General features: G+C 42.8%; 1 protein-coding gene across 1 annotated transcript in view; it reads right to left on the bottom strand.

Annotated features, from left to right (window-relative positions):
* The window catches only part of QSOX2 (quiescin sulfhydryl oxidase 2), a 214,702-nt gene that overhangs the window by 190,424 nt on the left and 290 nt on the right, over positions 1-23,988 (bottom strand). The window lies entirely within an intron of this gene.

The following is a 23,988-nucleotide window of genomic DNA, read 5'->3' as shown; positions in this document are numbered from 1 at the left end:
ATTGATTGATTGATATAGTCTATCGTTTTTAAAGATTTCAACAAAAACACCCTGGATACAACACCCTGCTTGGGACTCTCAATGCAGCAAGCAGCTGAGAGGTGATGTGTTACATTTTCAAGACATTTAAAGCGATTGTCTCTCTTCACCACAACAGTATATTCACGTCTACTTGAGCACATCCCCTTAAGAAAATAGTTCACTTCAGGGTTTGGAATGGATAGGCCTACCATATTTCCTCTTCCATTAATGGGGTAAATGTTTTGTGCATTTCATCTTTAGATGACAGAATGTGTACAAGTCGTATTACTTTTACAATGTTATTGCCCACTGCATGTTTGAAAAATAATAAAAATAAAACACTGCATGTGTGCCATGGCCAGACCTACTGGCTTTGGCCAGTGCTCCTTTGGCGTCAGCATAAGATATGAAGCCACGTTCTGAGAATGGTTCGCCACACTTGGGGACATAGAAGCACTGCTGATTTTCTGTTGTCATTTTAGATCTGGTGTAAGCCAAGACCTTTTGATTTAACTACCATATTATATATAATAATAATATACTTAGATCTATGGGATTTTATCCAGTTATCTTCAACCATTGGTCAGTTTCATTCACATTCTTCTTCTGCAGACTAGATAGAGCATACAGGATAGAGCAGTGGGCAAGCCCACTTCAGCCATTTATTTTCAATAGCGGTGAGGATCTGTCAAATCCCCCAACAATAAAAGTTTAAAAAAACATGGCAAAACAGGCATTGCCAAAGCCAAAACGTTGAAGTCAATGCCACATCTATTAGTATTGCCAATGCTTTTTTTTTTTGGGGGGGGGGGGGGGGGGGGAGGGGGGCTGACGTTAGCCATTTCCTTTATATATATATAAAAACAGAGTGACGGTAGCACCCTGTAGTTATAGTTAGGGTGACCAGAAGCACACATATAGGGATGTTTCGGATTTTGTCCCTCTATAACTTTGCATGTCTTTGGACAGAAATTCCTGAAAAGTTGCAGACCTGCAGCCTCCGTTTCACTCTGGGAGCACTGTAAGCTTCACAGCGTTTGATCAAAGGGGTGCAAAGAATAAAAAGGGGTCTCCAAAACGGACTTCAAATCCAATGCATGTTCCTTAGACTTTTGTATTTCACTTAGCACAAGAACCATCAGCTGCATTTTTATGAAACTTGGCAGTATTACATATTAGGGGGTACAGATGATTCTGGGGGTACTGCAGGTATTTAAATGTTAAGTTATAAGGTTTTTCAACTTAGTGATATCTTGTAGCACAATACTACTAAAAGTAGCAAGAAAGCCCCACAAATAAACTAGACTGCATAAGTAAAATTTTGGATTCACTACAAGAACAACTGAAAGATCCATTTGCGGTCAAATGCTAATGGAAACCTATAAATAAATGGATAACAAAAATAACACATCTCAATCTACACACGTTTTCTTTGCCTGCTCTCTGGCTCTAAAAATAAAAGTGGCCAAACAAAAACCATCTTTTTTATGCACCACTGTGCAACAAAATGAAAAACTGCCCTAGCAGGGAGACACACAAACTAATATTTGAAGGACATGGCAATTGGCCACTAGGAAAATAAAATCCTAATTTTTATAACAAACACGATTGCCTTTCATTCACTTTGGCCTTCATAGGTAACAAAGAAGCTCATCAAATAAACTAGACTGCATTTGTAAAGCTTCAGAATCACTACATGAACTAAGAGGCACACTTATGACCACACAATTATGTAAACCAATAAACAAATACATAGCAAACACAATAGAAAAAAAGAAAGAAATCATATTAAATCTGATTGCCACTCTGTAATTATATTTAGTATTCCTTGACTATTACCCCCCTAATAACTTTTAACCCTTTTGACAAAACCACCACAAAACTTTCCAGACCTAGAGCATTTTCTACATTTTGAGATGATATAATGTTTTGTGGTGAATCATTAAGAAAGTGCAAAGATAAAAGGGAAGTACCAAAACATGTTTTTCCACCAATGCATTTTAATTGGACTATTGCATTTGACGTAGCAAGAAAAATAATGAATGGATTTGCATGAAATTTCGAAGGATACATTATGGTGAAGAGATTATACTATTGGGGTACTGCAGTTAAGTAGTGTAAGTATTTTGTACATTATAAGGCATTTAAACTTTGTGACATCTGTCACTGCAGTACTGTCAAATAATTTCACTAAATGTTGTGAAACTACTGTGGTACATGCCCATAAACTTACTTAAAAAATATATTACAAAAATATAAATACATTTCCCTACCTATTACCACTTTGTTAAAGTTGTAATAGGCAGGGACTTACTACTTACCTATATCTAAGGCCCTAACACTGGACACAGCCAAAGTGTAGTAAAAGCAATATGGCTGCTTTTTTCATTCATTCTCCAAAAACAGCCATTACCCAATTACATACAGCCTTGTCATCGCCATGTACCATGGTAAACTGCAAAGATGTCACGGTATACCATAGTCCAAAATAGAATTAAGGCTTAGCTATAATATTCGATTGTGGTACCCTTGCGTCACTCGTGGTGTAGCATGGGCAATGAAATACTTAAATCAGGTTTACAAAGAAACGCAAGGCCACCACTCGTGGATTGGTAAATCTGGAGAAACAGAAGGCTGAGCAATTTGCTGGTCTGCATTACTCTGCACACCATAATCTACATCACTGCTAAAATTGACATACATCTGTATGCCATGCCACTGTAGCCCCTCCAACTGTACGAGACTCCACTCTATGCCACTCTACGCTATTACAAGTGTATGCCACTCCAGTCTACTTCACTCCACTGGATGCAACTCAACTATACACTATTCCATTCTATGCCATTCTACTGCACGCCACTCCACTTTATTTCAATCTATGCCACTCCAATGTACGCTACTCAACTCTAAGCCACTCCAGTGTATGCCCCTCCACTCTACGCCACTTCATTCTACGCTATTCGATTGGACCCCACTTCAATATACGATACTCCACTGTATCCTATTACACTCTACCCCACGCCACTGTACACCACTCCACTACACACTAGTACACTCTACTGAACATCATTCCGCTCTACGCCACTCTATGCTACTACACTGTATGCCACTCCACTCCTCTTCAGTATACGTCACTTCGCTGTATGCCACTCCAGTATATGCTATTCCACTGTATGTCACACCACTCTATGCTATTCCAATGTATGCCACTTCACTGTAAGCTACTCCACCCTACCTACTTCAGTGTTGCCACTCCACTCTAACCTATTCCAATGGATGTTCCTCCACTGTATGCTATTACACTCAGTCCCATTCCAGTGTGTGCCCACTCCAGACTACACCACTTCACTGTATGCCACTGCACTGTACACTACTTCACTATCTGCTATTCCAGTCTAAGCCACTCTACTGTACACCACTCCGTGCTATTCCTATGTATACCAATCCACTATACGCTACTTCAATATACGCTATTCCAGTCTAAGCCACTCTGCGCTATTCCACTGTATGCCTATACACTACACGCTACTCCACTCTACCCCAGGGTACACCTCTCCATTCTTTGCTAGTGAACTGGATTTCACTTCACTCTATGCCACTCCACCATATGCTATTTCACTCTACCCCACTCCACCTTCCCCACTCCATGCAACTTCAGTCTTTTTCCCTCTACTGTACGGTATTCTACTCCAGCCCACCCCAATTTACGCCACTCACCTGTCTGCTATTACAATATACCAACCCCACAATACACCACTCCAGTCTAAACCACTTCACTGTACACTACTACACTATATGCTATTACACTTTGTCACTCCGCTATACACTACATGCTATTACACGCTTTGCCATCGTACCGGTGAGAAGTTCTTCATAATTTTTTAAAAGTATTGATAAGGGTGCAGCAGTTCCCTAAATCAACGTTTCATTAAAAAAAAAAAAGGGGTAAAGAAAATAAGCTTCAACAAAGCCAAAAGGCTTGCAGCCAACACCAGAACGACTTGCTAACAGCTATTAGTTACGCACTTCCTCATAGTTGCGAGGATAATTAGCTAATAAGTACCCCATACAGCATGCTGAGGTTGAGTCAGCCAATCAAAAAAGATACAATGCTTGAACTACTTACTGCTTTTGGCAGCCTTCCATGTTCAGTAAAGCATGACCACAGAGCAGGAACGATCACTTGGCCTGCCTGCTTCTGGTGGGAAACATTAGGAGGATGGGTCCAAAAGCCCTAACGGGCAGGTGGTGTGGGTTACGCTCCTCCTTTATGATAGCCAACATGGGTGTCAAGTAGTGTAATGAAGGCAGTACATTATGACACTGACACAGGAATGGTCAGTGCTCACTGTATGTGACTATTTGCAGGGTGGACTAAGTCAGTGAGACCAGCAGTATGTGCACGCCTCTTCAGTCACAGTTCGACTGGTATTATTGTCAAGGTTTTGCATATTTGCAAAAACAGGAGTATGTGGAGTTTATAGCCCAAGACGAGATGATACTCCTTGTATATCCTTGGCTAGGTCCCCATAGCGCTATTCTTTCATAAATTGGGAGAGACAATTCAGTTTCTGTGCTCTATAAAGAGTAAATATATGGTCATTATTTTATGCAAGACAGGCTACTGCGTATTTAAGCGTAGCCGTCCACTGGTCAGGTAGCTAACAGTTTTTGGGTACTCTAAAAAGTGCAATAACTTCTGTTTTTTTTGCCTGTTCAACAATTCAAGTCGAAGCCTAAGTTGTTTAGTAATAAATGTCTGAATTTCCAAAATATACTTAAATATGATATTGATTGATGAATCACTGATGTTAAGGAGACTTATTACAAACATTATCTTGGTTCCAGGACGATTGCAAATAAGTATGTTCTATATCACCCATTTAAATGCATTCCATTTCGGCCCAGCCTTTTAGGGGTGAGACTGCGAGAGCATGCGTCTCTTTTGCAAGACACTGTTGTTATCATTGATACAACTTAATCAGTGCCCGTCCGCTGCTCCCTACCTGATCGAGGTACTATTTTGTATTCTTTTTAACTTTTAGTGCCATGCAAACAGAAGGCGTGTGACTGGCAAAAACATGCACAGCAGTGAAAAAAAGCAAAGATTTATTTTCTATTGTTGACTCTCTTTGATCTTGCCAAGTCTTCTCTTCTGACTTTCAATTCATGTTTTCTTTTGTTTCTGCTTGTGGGCGCTGTTCTCAAAAGATTTTGATTATCTTGCTCGAAATACTGGAGAGCAACATTGTTTCTTTCTTATTTGTAATTTCTGAAATGATGCTTTAACACATAATCGTGCAGTACACCCCAATCCACCCTTTTCCAATCCACCCCACTGCAATCCAGCCTACCCCGGGCCAATCCAATCCAACCAAAACCACTCACCCCGATCCAATTCACACCAATCCTCCCAATTCACCCCAATCTTCTGCACTCCAATCCAAAACAATCTGCCCCAAATCAAAAACAATCTGCGCCACTCCAATCCAAAACAAATCTGCCCCACTCTTATACAATACAATCTGCCACGCTCCCCTGCTCCTATCTGCCATACCCCTATCTGCCAGGCTTCTATCCATAACAATCTGCCCTGCTTTGATATGCCCCACTCTATTCATCCCATTCCAATCTGCCCTACTCCAATCCAAAACAATCTTCTCCAGTCCAACCCAATCTGTCCCACTCCAGTCCAACCCAATCTGCCTCACTCCAGTCCAACCCAATCTGCCCCACTCCAGTCCAACCCAATCTGCCCCACTCCAGTCCAACCCAATCTGCCCCACTCCAGTCCAACCCAATCTGCCCCACTCCAGTCCAACCCAATCTGCCCCACTCCAGTCCAACCCAATCTGCCCCACTCCAGTCCAAAACAATCTGCCCCACTCCAGTCCAAAACAATCTGCCCCACTCCAGTCCAAAACAATCTGCCCCACTCCCCTGCTCCTATCTGCCAGATTTTCCTACCAGCCAGGATCTATCCAAAATAACCTGCCCTGCTTTAATATGCCCCACTCCAATCCATCCCACTCCAATCCCAGCTCCACTCCAATCCAAAACAATATCCCCTGCTTCAATAGGCCCGCTCCAATCCATTTCAATCCAAAACAATCTGCCCACTCCAATCCAAAACAACCTGCCCCACTCCATTCCAATCCAATCTTCCCCACTCCATTCCAATCCAATCTTCCCCACTCCAACCCCACACAACCTGTCCCAAAACAACCCGCCCAAAACAACCCGCCCAAAACAACCCGCCCCACTCCTGCCTCAAACAACCCGCCCCACTCCTGCCTCAAACAACCCGCCCCACTCCTGCCTCAAACAACCCGCCCCACTCCTGCCTCAAACAACCCGCCCCACTCCTGCCTCAAACAACCCGCCCCACTCCTGCCTCAAACAACCCGCCCCACTCCTGCCTCAAACAACCTGCCCCACACAACCCGGCCCACTCCTGCCCCCACACAACCCGCCCCACTCCTGCCCCCACACAACCCGCCCCACTCCTGCCCCCACACAACCCGCCCCACTCCTGCCCCCACACAACCCGCCCCACTCCTGCCCCCACACAACCCGCCCCACTCCTGCCCCCACACAACCCGCCCCACTCCTGCCCCCACACAACCCGCCCCACTCCTGCCCCCACACAACCCGCCCCACTCCTGCCCCCACACAACCCGCCCCACTCCTGCCCCCAAACAACCCGCCCCACTCCTGCCCCCAAACAACCCGCCCCACTCCTGCCCCCAAACAACCCGCCCCACTCCTGCCCCCAAACAACCCGCCCCACTCCTGCCCCCAAACAACCCGCCCCACTCCTGCCCCCAAACAACCCGCCCCACTCCTGCCCCAAACAACCCGCCCCACTCCTGCCCCAAACAACCCGCCCCACTCCAACCCCAAACAACCGGCCTCAATCCAATCTGCACCACTCCAATCCAAGTCTGCCCTACTCCAATCCAAAACAATCCACCCCACAGTCCAATCCATCCCACACCAATTTCAGTCCACCCCAGCCAAATCCAACCTACTCCACTCAACCCCACCCCAATGCAATCCACCCCAACCCAATACACCCACCCTAATTCAGTTCACCCTACCTCAATCCAATCTACACCACCAAATCCAATCTACCCCACTCAAGCCAATCCACCCCACTGCAATCCAATCCGTCCACCCAAGTCCCCTGCTCTAGGCCAGTCCATCCCATCCTAGTCTCCCTCTCAACTCCAGGCCAGTCCAAGCCATTCTAGTCCAGTCCACCTCAACGCAACCCACCTCATCCAATTTCACGCCACCACACTTCAATCAAATCCACCCATTCAGTCCATCCTACTCCAAACCACCCCGTCCAATCCACTCTACCCCAATCCAATCCACCCCACTCAATCCAATTCATCTAGCCAAGCACACTCCAATCCACTCCACTCCAATCAAAAGCCCTCAAATCCAATCTAGCCCCTACAGGATAGTCCACCCCACTCCAGTATCATTCACCCCACTCCAGTATAACAACCCCAACTCCAGTATAATCCCCTACCCCAACTCCAGTTCAGTCTGTTCTACCTCACTCCAATTCACCCCAACTCAAACTACCCTACTCTAATTCAATCCAGCCCACCCCTATCACTCCAATCCAAAACCTAGCTTAAGGACCCTTGAATCTCTACAAGACTGCTAATTAGGGGCGGCAGCACCACTGATTAAAGAAGACTGAGTCACTCCCACAGCAGTTGGCAACTGTCAGCCCAACCCTCCTGGCTCTCTAGCAGCACGTCACCCAAAAACATGAACAGTAAAGGTGATTTCTGGCAGCCTAGCACATGGACTCTGAAATCCTCTCAGGGATTTGCAGTGCAATAAGTCTTATCGGTTTCTCTCGTTAAAAATGAGTCTCTTACACACACAAAGCCAAAGAAGAAGAAGCAGGAAAGTGTTTACCATATTTATTGAAAAGACTGCAATCTACTGTAAAATACATGAGCTGCAATGATTAGGATAATGAAAAGAGACAAAATCAGCATTGTGAGAATAAGCAATGTGAATATGAATCCTAACATTTTGCAATCAACATGAATACACAGACTTCTCCCTAAAAATGTATGGCCTACCCTAAAAACAGCAAGGTATGTTAAACCTAATCTGCCCAAACAATGTCCATGAGAAGTGTCCCTGCCCCTGTTACCTTGGAATAAGGTTGGCCACCAGTCCCCAAATAAAGCAATGTAGAGACACAAAGGCCTGCTATAAATGACACGCAGTGAAGACGAAAGACGACCTTGGTCATCTAAGTGTTTATATAAGGCCCATGCTATTATTCATGCAGACATACTGACTTGGGTATGTACCTAAGCGTTAGGTTGTGTGCGCAAACTTGGATCGTCAATACAATAACAAAAATGCCCGGCATGTTCATATTCAGTAAAGCAGAGGGACATGATGACAATGCAATACGTACATTACTGATAATGACGCTTTCCCAGAAAGGCAACTGATAACATAAAAACTTTTCTTATAAAATGCAGGAACTGCAAGTACCGTTAAAATAAATAAAAGATTAATAATAGAACAGGGCATGTTTTTCTAGTATAAAGGGCAGAGGCCTGAAAGCCGAGGCTAAGCTAAACTCCTGTCCCCGTGCAAACTAAAATGGATCCACAACAATGAACCCACCCCAAACCAATCTAAGCCATCCCAATCCAATCCACCTCACCCCATTTCAATCCATCACACGCTAATCCAATCCACCAACTAGACTCCAATTCACCCAATCCAGTCCACCCCAAATGCACTCTACGCCATACTCTGCTCCCCTCTACTCAACTGTACAACACTCTACTGCCACTACTCCACCCTATTCCAACAAATCAAGTTTATGACACTCTATTCCCCTGACTCCACACCACTACCTTTCAGACATGCTGAATAGCAGCCACACTGGTGTACAACTTGGCAAAAGCACACTGCCAAAACCAATACGTCTTGTATAAGTGATACTTACTAGCTTTGCCAATGCTTGTTATATTACTGCTGACAACCGTGCCTGCTGCATGGACTTATTTACTGCCACTAAATAGGTTGTCAGCTCATGTAATCTTGCCTGATGTGGTCACTACTAAAACACTAATGTTAGTAGCTCAGGATAATTTTCATTGACCATAAGCAGATATTATTTCAAAAAAGGTTGGAGACCCCTGAGAAGGAGCCCAGATGTTTATAAATAGACTTTCCATTTTACTCTCACCAGCATTAAAATGAATCGCATCCCAGCAACTCAAAGTAAAGTCTACTACACGATAATAAGTTAATGAGTGTCTTTAGATTTGGGAAAACTGGCAAACTTAAAGAGAAATACAAAAAACTGTATACCACATAAGTACACTCAAAACTGAAAGCAGACGGGGAGATGGGGGCGGGGGTCGCAGTTTTGGCTAGAAAAGAGGCAGTACAAGTCTAAGTATGTATCGACTGGCCTAAAAGTTTACTTAGGCTTTACTCCAGATTGCTGCTGGTGACGAGTTGTCATTTGGTTAAATAAATAAAAAGATTTTTATTAAAAAAATATATATTGAATGATCTGCTGCTAGAACACTAGACTTGAAATTAATTCCTGAAGAAGTTGTTAGAATGTTGGAATGTTGAGATCGCCACTAAAGACCACTGAGGTACTCAGGTCAAGGGCCGTTAACATGTACAGCCCTCTGCAGAGGGGTATAAGTAAGGTCACTGGAATTCTGTGACTTGAGAGAACCAAATTATGTGGCAGGGTTATGTGGCATAATGCAGAACATTTTGTAACATATTACTTCATTATTTTTACTCATGGTTACACCATCTGGGCACAGATTTCATCTCACTGGTACATAATTCACAAATTAAGCAACAATAATCAACTGAAAGGTTACTGGGCAACTTTTACTAAGGGCCTTCAACTGAGCCACGTTTTAGTAACGTTTGCTCTTTTTGACTACAACCAACATGTTTATTTGAATCTGCAGAATAGGAGCAAGATGATCGATTGCATGCGAAGTGTGGCAACTCAATGATAATGCAGGAAAACGCCACTGCTACAGAACTGCCTAATTCTATTGACCTGTTCTACCAGCTTTTCTCACTGCCATAAAGGCCTCACCTTTATTTGACAAGTGCCTACAGCATACACTACTGTTTTTGCTTATGTATGCACCTTTGAAAAAAAAAACATTAAAAAATCATTTATGCCAATGTGGAAGTTTCACCGGAGAAAAATGCCATAATTTGCGATTTCTAGAATGGTGTTCTAAGTGGAAAAACACACAAGGTGGCAACAGCAGGTGTAAAAACCACATGTCTGCAGTACAAATGTGAAAGTGTCCATATGTACAATTGAGGAGTTAACAGCTGATCAAATAAACTTATCACATACACCCTAGTGGCAGGGTCAGCTCTCCCGCTTTGTGCCAAAACCACATTTTTTCAGCGCACATATATCTGCATGTGCAGCAAGAGACAAAGGTTCACATCTTAGTTTCTCAACAACAGTTTTTTCTCAATTTAGTTAGTGGGTGTTACGTTTTTAAGCCCAATGATGGCAGGAAGCTCATGAGTGCGGAGTGTGCATTTTTTTAACTGTTAAATGTATGCCACCATTCACTATGGGCATTGTCCATGCTGATTAGATTGTACAGCTATCTCCGTGCTTTGGTCACTGATTGCACAGATGTATTTGTAACCTGTGGCTTGTACGTTTATATCACAGCATGGCCAACTTAGCATTTCCAGGACGAGTCACACGATTTTTATATAAATGAGTTTATTGGGCCATAGAGATAGATATAGATATATATATACACACAAACAAACACACACAACAAAGTAGGCTTAAGTTAAGTCAGAGTTTCTATAGGATGAGCATCTATTCTTTCCTTTATATCTTTGCAGTTTGGCCAACAAAAAGTTCGTCCACCTTAGCTCCTTCATGGAAAGTTTTATAACAAACAGCCAACTGGGGGCCACGAAAAAGGTTCCAAAATATTTATTTCCCATGTTTATCCAATGCAGAAAAGAGGACTAAGTGGCATTATACTAAATTTAGAAATAAGTTAGAACTTTACTCTGAAAGTATGCTTTTTGTGATTTGGTATAAATCCATTCAGCCTTTCTTGAGAAATGAGTGTTTAAAGAGAGGCTTTGAGTGAGCACCAAAGCAAGACGGACGAAGAGTACACAAAGAAGACTGCTGGAAAAGACACACACTCGCCTAAGCAAAAATAAACAAGCATTTGCAATGCAAAAGGTCTTGCATTTTCTTGAGTTTGAGAGCTTGGCATTGTAAATTCCTAACTGGACTTTTCTTGCCACATTCATAGGTCAACACTGCCTCATTATTTCATCTTTTCCTGCCATGTAATTCCAGTGTCCCAGCATTTAACTAAAGCACTTCCATTTACCTTCTTCCTCTAACATAAAACATATACAATTATCATATGAACGTTTATCAGAAATAAACTTTTTGTGTTACAAGTGTAATGCTCAAAACACCATAACAAAAATCATTTGGACGGACTGGAGGGTGAAAGGAAAGAGGGAGTCGGGAATAAAGATGGAGAGGACAGGTGGAGTAGTAACGGTGTCATAGGCCCTGGAGTAAGAAAGGTAAATGGTTGACTGGAATTTAGGTATGAAAATACAGCCATAATTAGAGTTGCATGAGGTCCGTAGGTCTTTAGGCCCCAGTGCCACTGCACCTGTTGCTCCATTGATAACTAGGCCTCAGCGGAGAAAGCAGATGGGGCAGAAAAAGAGAAGCAAAAGGAATACAACAGAAAAAAGAAGAAAGAAGAGGTCGCAAAGAAATAAAAGAAAGAAGGGAAAGAAAGAAAGAATGAGAAAATAAAAAAAACACAACTAAGAAGAAATAAAGCAAACGTGAGACAAAAGAAAAAAGGAATGAAGCTAGAAAACGAAAGAGGAAAAAATAATGAAAGAAGTGTGAAAAGAAAGAGAAAAATTAACATTAGAGAAAAAAAGAGAGACGGTGAGACAAACAACCAGTGAAAGAACCAGGGCATATATGTACTGACACATTTCTCACAGACACTGAATGGGAAAACCACTGACACTTCAGGTCCCAACAAGTAACTTGTGGCTTCCACATACAGACAGAAAAAGGTGAGATTTATAGTAAAACGTGAATTGACAGATAAAGAAAAGAAAAATACCAGAGAAAGGAAGGAAGAAAGATTAAAAAAAAAAAGTGAAAGGACACATACCAAGTCAAAGGAAAGTGCAAATAAAAAAGAAAGAAAGAAAGAATGAAGCGAAGAGAACAAATAGTGAAAGAATAAACGTCTGATGAAGAAAAAAAAGAGGAACGAAACAAGGAAAGAAATGACCACGTTTTTGCAAGTTTGAAAGAGGTAGAGGGAAATCAAAAAGAGGTGGAGGGAAATCAAAAAAAGGGAGAGGAGCAGAAAAATAAATGAAAGAAAGAGCAAATGCGGATTTTAAGAGCTGGAAAGAGAAAAGTGGGGAAGAAAGAAATCATAGAGAGTAAACAGAGTAAAGGGAGGAACGGAGTGAGATAGGTGAAACAGACCTTCCCAAATAAAAATCGCAGCCAATAATAGATTAAATTGGCTCCCAGACGTCCTCAAACGAAGACAGTGTGAGGAACAGCAAAGGGCACTGCAGAAGGTGCATTGGCAGAGTTGCATGTAAACCTCAATACAGCAATATTGGGGTGCTTCAGATCAGGTTTGGAGGTATAGACAGAGCTGTATCTCACCCCAGTGCTGGAATAATAGAAAGGCATTGGGTGAGGAATGAGAAATGGAGCACTGCTTCCTGGTATTGGAATAATGGGGCACTGCAGGTTAGGATTAAGGTGCACTGACAGAGTTATATGTAGGTTGCAGTACTGAAATAATAATGGGAACACAAGGTCAAAAGTGAGGCATGTTAATGGAGCTATGTGTGGAACCTAGTATTGGTGTGCCAGTGTTGAAGAGTGTTAGCATGGAGGTGCCCTGGTGAAGGTGCGAGTGTGGCCCAGCATGGGAGTGGCATTGCCTCTGAAGCACAGAAGCAAGGAAGCCCAAGAAGAAATGTGCACTGAATGTTAGAATTGATGGAATCTGGCATAGCTCTATTTACCTGTTATACTAGCTTTTCTCACTGCCATAAAGGCCTCAACTTTATTTGACAAGTGCCTACAGCATACACTACTGTTCCCCATCAACAGTGGAGTTGGATGTTAGACCGGAGATGCACTGGCTGAACTGTGTTTTGCTCTTTTAGGTCCAGTATTGGATTGGCAGTGGGTCTGGATATTAGAATTGAGCTGCTGTAATGGAACTGTACGTGGGCGGGGTCCAACTATAGGAAAGGAAGTGATCTTGCTGGGGTAGAACGGAGGTGCACTGTTGGAGCTGCGCCCAAGGTCCCAGTACTGGAACAGCTGAGTGTACGGACTGTAAGAACTGAGGTCCTCTGGCAGACAGCATGTGTGGGGTTCTGGCACGGCTGAGGGGCTTTGAGAGTGTGAACTGAGGTGCACTGATGGAGCTGCGCCCAAGGTCCCAGTAATAGAGCAGCAGAATGTACTGACAATAAGAACTGAGGTGCTCTGGCAGACAGCGTATGTGGGGTTCCTGGCACGGGCATGGCTAAAGGACTTGGAGTGTGTGAACTGAGGTGCACTGATGGAGCTGCATGTGAGAACCAGTACTGGAGCAGCAGAGTGTACTGACTGTAAGAACTGAGGTGTTCTGGCAGACACCGCGTATGAGGTTCCCAGCACTGGCATGGCTGAAGGGCTTAGAGTGTGTGAACTGAGGTACACTGATGGAGCTGCGAGTGGAATCCCAGTATACAGAAGAAGTGCCCACTGTGTCTAAGGATTGCGGAGCACTGGTAGAGCTGGGTGCCTAGGCTATAAGCAGTTAAAAGCTATCCTCCACCCTTGCTCTCAGCACCCCCACAGGCAGGCACACTAGGTAAAAAAATCCAAGCTAAGGAAGGGATAGAGCCAGGCAGCTGACAGGGGATGCAGAGAGCCCACAAAAGACCAAATGTGACCAAGATAACAGTCTGATTTATAGCCTTGTTAAAAGCTAAACTCAGAGCAAGAACGCTCTGCAAATGAAACAGGAAGCTTCCCTGGACAGGAGCAGGAAACAAAGCAAAAAACAAAAGTCCCCTGTAGGACAAAGTGCAATTATCCAGTAGCTGGTTCCGGCTCCCACACAGACCACTGAGTGACAAAGAGGAATGACTGCCCACTAGCAAGCAAGGAATTTTAAATGACACTGAAACCAATAAATGAAATAGCTGGAAGCCCACAGAAGAAGTATACTTAAAAGTATGTAAGAGGTCGTATGCTTGCATTTGACCTAAAAAGTAGCTCCCTATTAAGAGAGCAGTGGAAGGACACAAGTTCTTGGGCCATGATCCCCGAGAGACACGTACATAAGAAGTGGAGTGACAGTGAAGCCAGCAAACAGTAGCCAACTAGAAGCCTCTAGGCCCGCTGCAAGTAAACAAAATGTCTCACAAGCTACTGCACAGGGGCTTTCTGAGTGGCCGGGGGAGCTTTTCCTCCTGTCAGTTATTTTTGTGTGCACGTTACTAATACCGGTAATGCGGGACTGAGTAATCTTATAGACAAGCAGCAAATCTATTCTAAAGAAAATGTTGTTGTGACCATTACTGGACTTTGTGACTGCCTAGATTTCTTGAAAAAAAGAGCAGATGACAGGGTAGGAATATCCAGATCATCAGGAAGTTGTGAGGGGACCACCCCCAAGTGATTAAATTTTTTTTTTTTTTTTTTTTCGGCTCATGGAGATTGTGGTAATCCTGCGGGGCCCAGCATTGACTTCTTGTGAGGTACCGCAGCAGCTACAGTACAAACCTCCACTCCATGGTGCACACAGGAGGTTGGACATAGGACCTGGCTGAAGGCAAGCCCTGCAGCCAACGCCCCCCCCCCCTTTGAATGGCCGAGCAGGGAATCTCCTTGGCAAGTTGATCTATGCATTCAATCGCTTTGCATTCCACCACCGACTCGAGAACTGTTGCTGTAGCTGGAGGAATACTTTCAGAGGTGTGTGCTTACTAAAGGAGGTGGAGCAGAAAGATGCCAGTTCTTCAGAGCTGGTTTGACTCCTGCCCATGGTGCAAGCAAATCATGAAAATTGGGTGCGATGTTCAAAAATACATCACAAGAGCAGCCATTTCTAGTCTTATGTCAAACGTAGATTTGCAGCATTTAAACACGAAGACCTTTAGGATCAGGTTTCCTTAAAAGCTTGCAACAATGCTCACAAATGCTGAAAGCACTCGACGGGATCTCATGAGGGTAATTATGAAAAGCATAAAGAAACTTAAGGAGAGGCATCATATTGGCGAGGGTAGTTCTGATCATCCCCACTGGAAGGGATCCACAGAGATCAAACTCTTGAACCAGCAAGTCAGAATGGACATAATGTACACACCCCAAACAACCCAAGATAGTAAAAGCAGGAGGTTTCTATCCTCAGCCTGGGAGGCCTATTTAGTCCCTGCTCTACCACTGCACCAAATGGGTAAAAATGTGCCACTGACCCATATTCTGACTACATAGCAGAATGATCCATACTTCAGAAACATAGATCCAATGTTCATTTTCTGGACAGCCACAAATAAGAAGTCCCACGCAAGAGGATCAAATGATTTCTAAATAGCTAAATAGCTATGAACCCTCCACCATTGAGCTAATGCCAATGTATTCTTAAGTAGCTTGAAGTTATGGTGGGTCACTCACCCCAGTACAACCCCACCGATTTTAGTGCGCCACACAACTGATTACACCAAGAAGAAAGCAAACACCTTGGCTTTGGAATTTATAAGGGAGGTGGGCCAATAAGAAGCACTGGATAATCAGGTTTGGGGTGCACTGTAAACATTGCCTCACACAAGTCAGGAGGGAGTTCCCCTGCCACTAGCAATCAAGTTACAGCAGGCCCGGTGGCCTCTTGTGAAAGGTTTTTAAACAGTGCCACATGAACCTGTTATGGGCCAGGGTCTAGTCACAAAGGAATTGACAGAGATAGGACCCTTTAGGAAGTCACTTTCAGCCTGAGTTAAATGCCTCATAGGGTGGCTGAATATAAAAACGTGCAAATTAATAAGGTGCTCTCGACCACTGCACGTCGTCTGTGAACAGATCGCCTGTACCATTTAACAACCGTCGCATATGTCAGCTGTGCTACTCACCAGTGAAACAGTGCATCATTGTTACAACAAGGAAATCATCTACATTGTCCTGCCCTCAGCTAATATGGCCTGTCCTAAGGTTAACTTATCCTACTCCAATTCCCACAGCGTTCCGTCATATCCTGAATCGTGGTTCTATTTCTCAACTTCATAAACTAGCAACTACAGTTTTCCTTAACCTAGAAAGGTACCACGTGGACCTCAGGACCAGGCTTCTAAGCCTCCCATAAGGTATCATTTGCTTGAAGGGGGGGGGGGGGGGGGGGGGGGTTGATGTGGCCACAAATATGCAAAAGCAAACCAACTCCCCTTTAGCCCTTAAGCATGTGTCACCCACTAACCACCCTTGCAATGTCCTTTAAGGGCAGCTGAAACTGGAAATTACAAAAGGGTGTATTCCCCGCCTCCAGGGTTAGAATTCACAACACCGAAGTGATGTTAGAAAATATTAAATAACCAAGAAGCACAATTGTAACAGTAGCCCTTCCCCCTCCCAAAAAGCACCCATTATCAGGACTCCAAATATCATGAGAATCAGACTGAAGCACCACAGGTCAATAGGGATTATCGGTCTGCATGTGTTCTGGGTCTCAACTATTTCGAGATGTTTAAGAGTTCAAATCCATTGCTCCCAAGATTATCTTCAGGGGGTCATGGGGTTTGCTGAATGTGGTTGCCTCTATCTTCGCTTATAGATTCTCTGGGAGGGTTGTAATAAACATCCTTATTGGCTAACCACGTAAAGTCCAAGGCACCAGTGTTCTGTGTGCCCACTCCACCACAAACATATCACAACACCTTCGGCCGAGATTCAAGTGAGGAATGCACAAACAGTGTTACCAAGTTTACAAATGACGAAATAATGAAGTATTACTACTACAAAATGTGCTGCATTATGCCACATAATTTGGCTTTTCGTGCAGCATAATTTACTCAGCCCAGCTGTATGATTTGGCCCTCTCCTGCACATATTTCCAGTGGCTCTGGCAAAAGCAGATCCTCTAAAACCGCTAGCGCCCTGCTTAGACTAATGTTAGAGGTTGTGAGCTTGAGAACTCACCAGCATCTGCTAGGACCTACAGTTTAACAACCAGCATAATAATAATAATAAAAAACAGTCACATATACAACTAACCCCACTACACTCTGCTCTAACTACATAAGCTCCGATAATCCTCCAATTACCGTTTTAACAATAATAACGCAGTCTCATGAATTGAAAAACAGTCCTAGGACAGCATAAGTTGTCTAAAATACACTAATTAACCTTACAGAATGAATTAAATCAATTTTCAACTCCATTCAAGAGCATCCATAAGCAATCAGGCTCAAGCACGGTGCTCACCTGCGCATGAGCAGCAACAAAGAAGGAAGACGGCTTCAGGCTCTGAGTATTTGTGTGGGTCAACAACGTTGATTGTTCTAATTCTAATTCAGTGCTCCAAGCTTGTTGCTTCTGTGTATGGGAGCAATATTGGAACACGGCAGAATACTGGCCACTGAGCTTTGCCATAAAACTGTGTTAGTATAGGTGTTATTTAGTGGAAAGACGATTCATCATGAAAGTACATAAGAACAATTATGTGCAATGTTCTCACTTGGAATGCTGGCTCTTATTCAAAGTCAAATAATTGACTGCTTTTGTGTTCTGTGTGCAGGGAGCTGCGAAGGACTAAATGCTACGTGAACCCGCTTTCTAAGGAAAGCCCGGCCACAGCGAGCTTTGCGTGCTAGCCAAAAGTGGAATAATGTTAAGCATTTACATAACCTAGACAGACTTCCATATACTAGGCCAGTGTCACGGGACAAAAGATGCTGATTAAAAGGAAGGATGCGCATATTTCATTTTACCTAAGTTCTGTAAACCTCACCCCCCCCAAACAAACAAAAAAAAAAAAATACCAACGAATTTGTGTCTAAACTTAATCCAGTTAAAACAAATGGTTTGCAACAAAACGAAGACCCTTGATTGTATGAACTGAAAAAAATCCTGTCGCTCGGCAACCAGAACACATTGTCTGTGGTTATGTTTATTTTGTCCACTGGACAAGTAGACCCAAATCCTTGTACAAATGTAATACCATTTCTCTGTGATATAGTTTAGTAAAATGTGTTTGATGCATATCAATATTATTAAAAAAGAAGTCTGGTAATGGAGAAACAGCGCTAAACGTTTTTGGCCTTCAATATATACGATATTAAAATAAATTAGAGGCCAGATGCTGAAAGAAAGTACAAAAAAATAAAAAAAATAAAGTGCACCTGCAAATATATATATGTGGGTGTGTATATACATTGGCACAAATATACGACTTTCAGGAACTCAAAACAAATACAGAAGTAGGCCTGAAAAACATACTCCTGGCAAATTTTCAAATGAGCCAACATACAGGGAGTGCAGAATTATTAGGCAAATGAGTATTTTGACCACATCATCCTCTTTATGCATGTTGTCTTACTCCAAGCTGTATAGGCTTGAAAGCCTACTACCAATTAAGCATATTAGGTGATGTGCATCTCTGTAATGAGAAGGGGTGTGGTCTAATGACATCAACACCCTATATCAGGTGTGCATAATTATTAGGCAACTTCCTTTCCTTTGGCAAAATGGGTCAAAAGAAGGACTTGACAGGCTCAGAAAAGTCAAAATAGTGAGATATCTTGCAGAGGGATGCAGCACTCTTAAAATTGCAAAGCTTCTGAAGCGTGATCATCGAACAATCAAGCGTTTCATTCAAAATAGTCAACAGGGTCGCAAGAAGCGTGTGGAAAAACCAAGGCGCAAAATAACTGCCCATGAACTGAGAAAAGTCAAGCGTGCAGCTGCCACGATGCCACTTGCCACCAGTTTGGCCATATTTCAGAGCTGCAACATCACTGGAGTGCCCAAAAGCACAAGGTGTGCAATACTCAGAGACATGGCCAAGGTAAGAAAGGCTGAAAGACGACCACCACTGAACAAGACACACAAGCTGAAACGTCAAGACTGGGCCAAGAAATATCTCAAGACTGATTTTTCTAAGGTTTTATGGACTGATGAAATGAGAGTGAGTCTTGATGGGCCAGATGGATGGGCCCGTGGCTGGATTGGTAAAGGGCAGAGAGCTCCAGTCCGACTCAGACGCCAGCAAGGTGGAGGTGGAGTACTGGTTTGGGCTGGTATCATCAAAGATGAGCTTGTGGGGCCTTTTCGGGTTGAGGATGGAGTCAAGCTCAACTCCCAGTCCTACTGCCAGTTCCTGGAAGACACCTTCTTCAAGCAGTGGTACAGGAAGAAGTCTGCATCCTTCAAGAAAAACATGATTTTCATGCAGGACAATGCTCCATCACACGCGTCCAAGTACTCCACAGCGTGGCTGGCAAGAAAGGGTATAAAAGAAGGAAATCTAATGACATGGCCTCCTTGTTCACCTGATCTGAACCCCATTGAGAACCTGTGGTCCATCATCAAATGTGAGATTTACAAGGAGGGAAAACAGTACACCTCTCTGAACAGTGTCTGGGAGGCTGTGGTTGCTGCTGCACGCAATGTTGATGGTGAACAGATCAAAACACTGACAGAATCCATGGATGGCAGGCTTTTGAGTGTCCTTGCAAAGAAAGGTGGCTATATTGGTCACTGATCTGTTTTTGTTTTGTTTTTGAATGTCAGAAATGTATATTTGTGAATGTTGAGATGTTATATTGGTTTCACTGGTAATAATAAATAATTGAAATGGGTATATATTTTTTTTTTGTTAAGTTGCCTAATAATTATGCACAGTAATAATCACCTGCACACATAGATATCCCCCTAACATAGCTAAAACTAAAAACAAACTAAAAACTACTTCCAAAAATATTCAGCTTTGATATTAATGAGTTTTTTGGGTTCATTGAGAACATGGTTGTTGTTCAATAATAAAATTAATCCTCAAAAATACAACTTGTCTAATAATTCTGCACTCCCTGTACATTTGTATTTTTTGCTCAGGTTAAAATCTGCAGATCAATACAAGTACACTTTGCTATACCTCCTTTTTCCCAAACCTTGGAAAAATGTTTTCCTCCTGCTATTGTCGGAGTAAATTTCGAACTTTCTCCTTTATAGAGGTATATTGAAGAAGAGTTGTTAAAATTTTTTAGACATGTTAGCTTGTAGGCGTGCAGAGACTCACTGTGCATTTCAATCCTGGAACTACTGCCATATGAGCCATAACACAAGCAGAGGGGCTCCACTGACAAGGTTTTTTCTTTCTGCAGAACAAGTACATTTCTGAAGCATCCCAATCTTTGCACACGCAGAGGGGCTCCACTGACAAGGTTTTTTCTTTCTGCAGAACAAGTACATTTCTGAAGCATCCCAATCTTTGCACACGCTGAGATTTTTTATAAAAGTGCACCCCTGTGAAACATAAATGTGCTTTAAAAATAGTAGTTATCCTGGTGCGCTTCAGAAACATATCACACTACCGTCAATATGCAGCATGCATGTATAACCCCTCATGTACTCCAACTGCCCAAAACGAAAACAAGGTGTCTATTCAAGCAAAGCCACAATATTTAATTTCATCAACAAGCCCACCTTGAAGTCTGGACACCACAGACTGGGGTCGGGATTTTACAGCGAATAACATAAAAGAATGCAATGTTTTTCTTCTAAGCGAGGAACCAGAAGATTCAGACATAAACGAGCTGGCAAGCAGCTCCTAAGCTAGGATTCAAACGATTAGCTCAGCAAACCAACTACAAAGCAGCTGCTTTATGTTGGGTGTATTTCCAAACACCATTTTTCACGTCCTCTTGTGGCATTCGAGGTCAGAGGAACCCGTGACAGGCATGGAACACGTCTCCAAGTCAACATTCACTGTTTCAAGGCTGCAGGCGGCTACCACCACCAGCTGGCTTTCGCCCCGCCCCCTGCCACTGAGCAGCACATTATCTTTGTCACACTTCAATGACGTGTCCTAACTTCATCCGAGAGGCGTGAGGGGCAGCAGCACGTACTAACGTCAGCATCTCAGTCTCTCAAGCAGACGCTGCATTCGGGCACAAGTTTACCGCGACACAGTGTGTGTTCTCTCTCGAAAAAAGAAAATACACTGATGTTCATCCGTTTATATAAAAAGTCACTACTCTACATAAATAGGCTAAACACAATACCACAAGTTAAATGATTGCACGGTTTATAAACAATGATATAATCAGTTTACATAAATAATGTATAACTTTTACAATTCATAATTTACTAAATATACATTTGTATTAATCAAGCAAAATTATGATTGTACAAACAATGAGAAGTTCATTCATTTAGATTATTCTCCGATTTACTAAATGAATGTATTAAACAACAAATATTGCACAACTGTGATATCAAGGAATAACCAACACTTTCTTGCCAGGAAGGACATGAAACGCCATTCAATTGCCTTGAGCAGTGAAAACAATTAAACGTAAAGACGTTTTCCTTGCCATATCGAATCCTCCTGTGGAGGATCAAGAGCACTGCCACATGCACAATTTCTCGAAGTATAGGAGTAGGAATTATTTCAGTGGAGGTTTGGGTATTAAAAAGTGTTCTAGTAAGAAGGCAACAGGACTATTCAGAAGTAATAAAGTTCTTGGTATGCAAAGCACAGCATGAATAATTAACAGACTTCGGAAAAGCTAGCAAGGAAATGTACACAAACTATTGGATCAAAGACAAAGCTGGAGACATAGTAATGAAAATTTACAAAAACCAGGTAACTTGAAACGTAAAGTTATAACGGTCTTCACCTGCTAGGAATATCTATGCAGGTGAGTAACAGCTACCCTCCTGTTTTCACATAAAGCCCTGTTTGCATTAATCTAAATAGCAATTGTACTTGAAGGACACTGGACAACTGCTATCTTTTGGGTTCACTTATGCCTTCTAGACTTTGGCCCATAATCCAACATAGCAAACAGTGTGTCAGTGCGGACCTGATGGACGTTTATATAGTATAAGTATGCCTCGAGAATTTCGCCTCTATTAGCTCCCCACTGCTCATTACAAGACAAGAAGCAAGAATATGCATATTCTTAGCACTTCTTGGGTAGAGAAAACCTAGAATCTTTCGGCATGTTTCTACACTTCCAATTAGTTTGGCAGTTTTTTTTTTTTTTTTTTTTTTTAAAGAGTTGAGCGCACAAGCGCTCCATCCCTGTTGTAATATCTCTGGGCTTTTAACCACCCCCATGTCACACAAGTCACTTTCATTGGTTTGCAGGCTTGATTTCATTAAAGGAATGCATATGTCATGCCTTTTCTGGTGTTTAGCCCTCCTCGAGCACACCGGCCAACTACTGAAAACATACGAAACTCCAGGTTTTGAACCTGGTTTCTGCACTACTTTATCTTTTTATTTTCCAAGCAGCGTGATTGCGCTGGGATTTACATAGTGCGATTGCGCTCGTTTTTTCTGGTTTTCAATTTCAGCAAATCTTAGCACTGCCATCAATAGTAAGAGTGTCTCTAACTAAGGTGGCCAGGAGAGACAACTGAGACATTGCAATTCCCATCAACAGCTGTGTCCTCTTCATAAGTGGTGGATTAGACTATGGCACCCCCATCAGGAAACCCACAATACAATATACTGTCTATGATAGCACCCTTTCATAAAGGCCGGACTAAGTTTGCCACCTTAAGGCCCATCAACTCATGAACTTAACAAATGGTGGTGGTCACCCTTACTAAAGACCAGCATAAACTGCTGCTATTCTTTTCGGGGTGTTCCATGGATTGGCTACCTATTCACTCTTGCAAATAATACCCACCGCTGGTTTCCATTGTTCCACAGCAAAGCTTTCAGGTTTGAGAATTTAGACATGAAAATTAATTACCATACGTGATGACTTAAGAGGAAGTGATGCCACACCAACAATCTTCAAACAAATCAAAATAAATGCAACAAGAATACCATTACAGCAAAAGCAGTGTTCTGTGCAAAACATGCTCCCCATCAACAAGGATGTTCTGCACAAAGGAGCCCGCGGTAAAAGCCTCTTTAAGGTTCAGATTCTGGCTCTTCTCACCAGGCATAACGTTTTTTTTTACTGTGGAAACTGAATCAAAGCTCCAAAGTGCAACCTGTGAGACTTGGGGGTCTCGGCCACAATACTCATCAAAGGATACTGCAGTTTTTTCCACCTACCAATGACAACCCTTAATTGTAGAACCCAATGATGATACCTGTGCATCAGCATCATCAACAGTTTTAGCTTACCAATGCAAGCCTTAGAAAACAAGCTCAGGTAATAAGAAGACATGAATCAAAACTGTACGAAGTAGTGCAATAGCATAAGGTTATTTTTCTTCGATTACAGCTGCTTGGCCATCCGTAAACTTCCCTAAACTGTTTACACAATATCCCAAAACAGTGTGACACAACACAAATGTCCAACAAACTGCTATTCCCATATAAAATCCACTATAATCCTAGGCACAGACCGGAATTCCATGCCACGTAATGGCCTCAGTGCCCTCGAAGGACGCAGTCAACTATCTATACTTTTAAGGAAGGGTGTTCATTATGGATTATCATACCCACCAGACAGTACCAGTCATATGCAGTACCCATAACAGTGCCACCCCTTATAACGTCTAGCACCTCACAATGCCTTAAACATCACCCCTGCGTGATGACAATGGTGAGAGTCTTTGAATTTCATTGCCCGCAAAGAAGAATCACTGCCCTCCCACAAACACATGGGGTGTCCCTGCCACGC

This window comes from Pleurodeles waltl, chromosome 6, assembly GCF_031143425.1.
Source record: "Pleurodeles waltl isolate 20211129_DDA chromosome 6, aPleWal1.hap1.20221129, whole genome shotgun sequence".
Taxonomy (NCBI): Eukaryota; Metazoa; Chordata; class Amphibia; order Caudata; family Salamandridae; genus Pleurodeles; species Pleurodeles waltl.
This window is presented reverse-complemented; position numbering and strand designations above follow the sequence as displayed.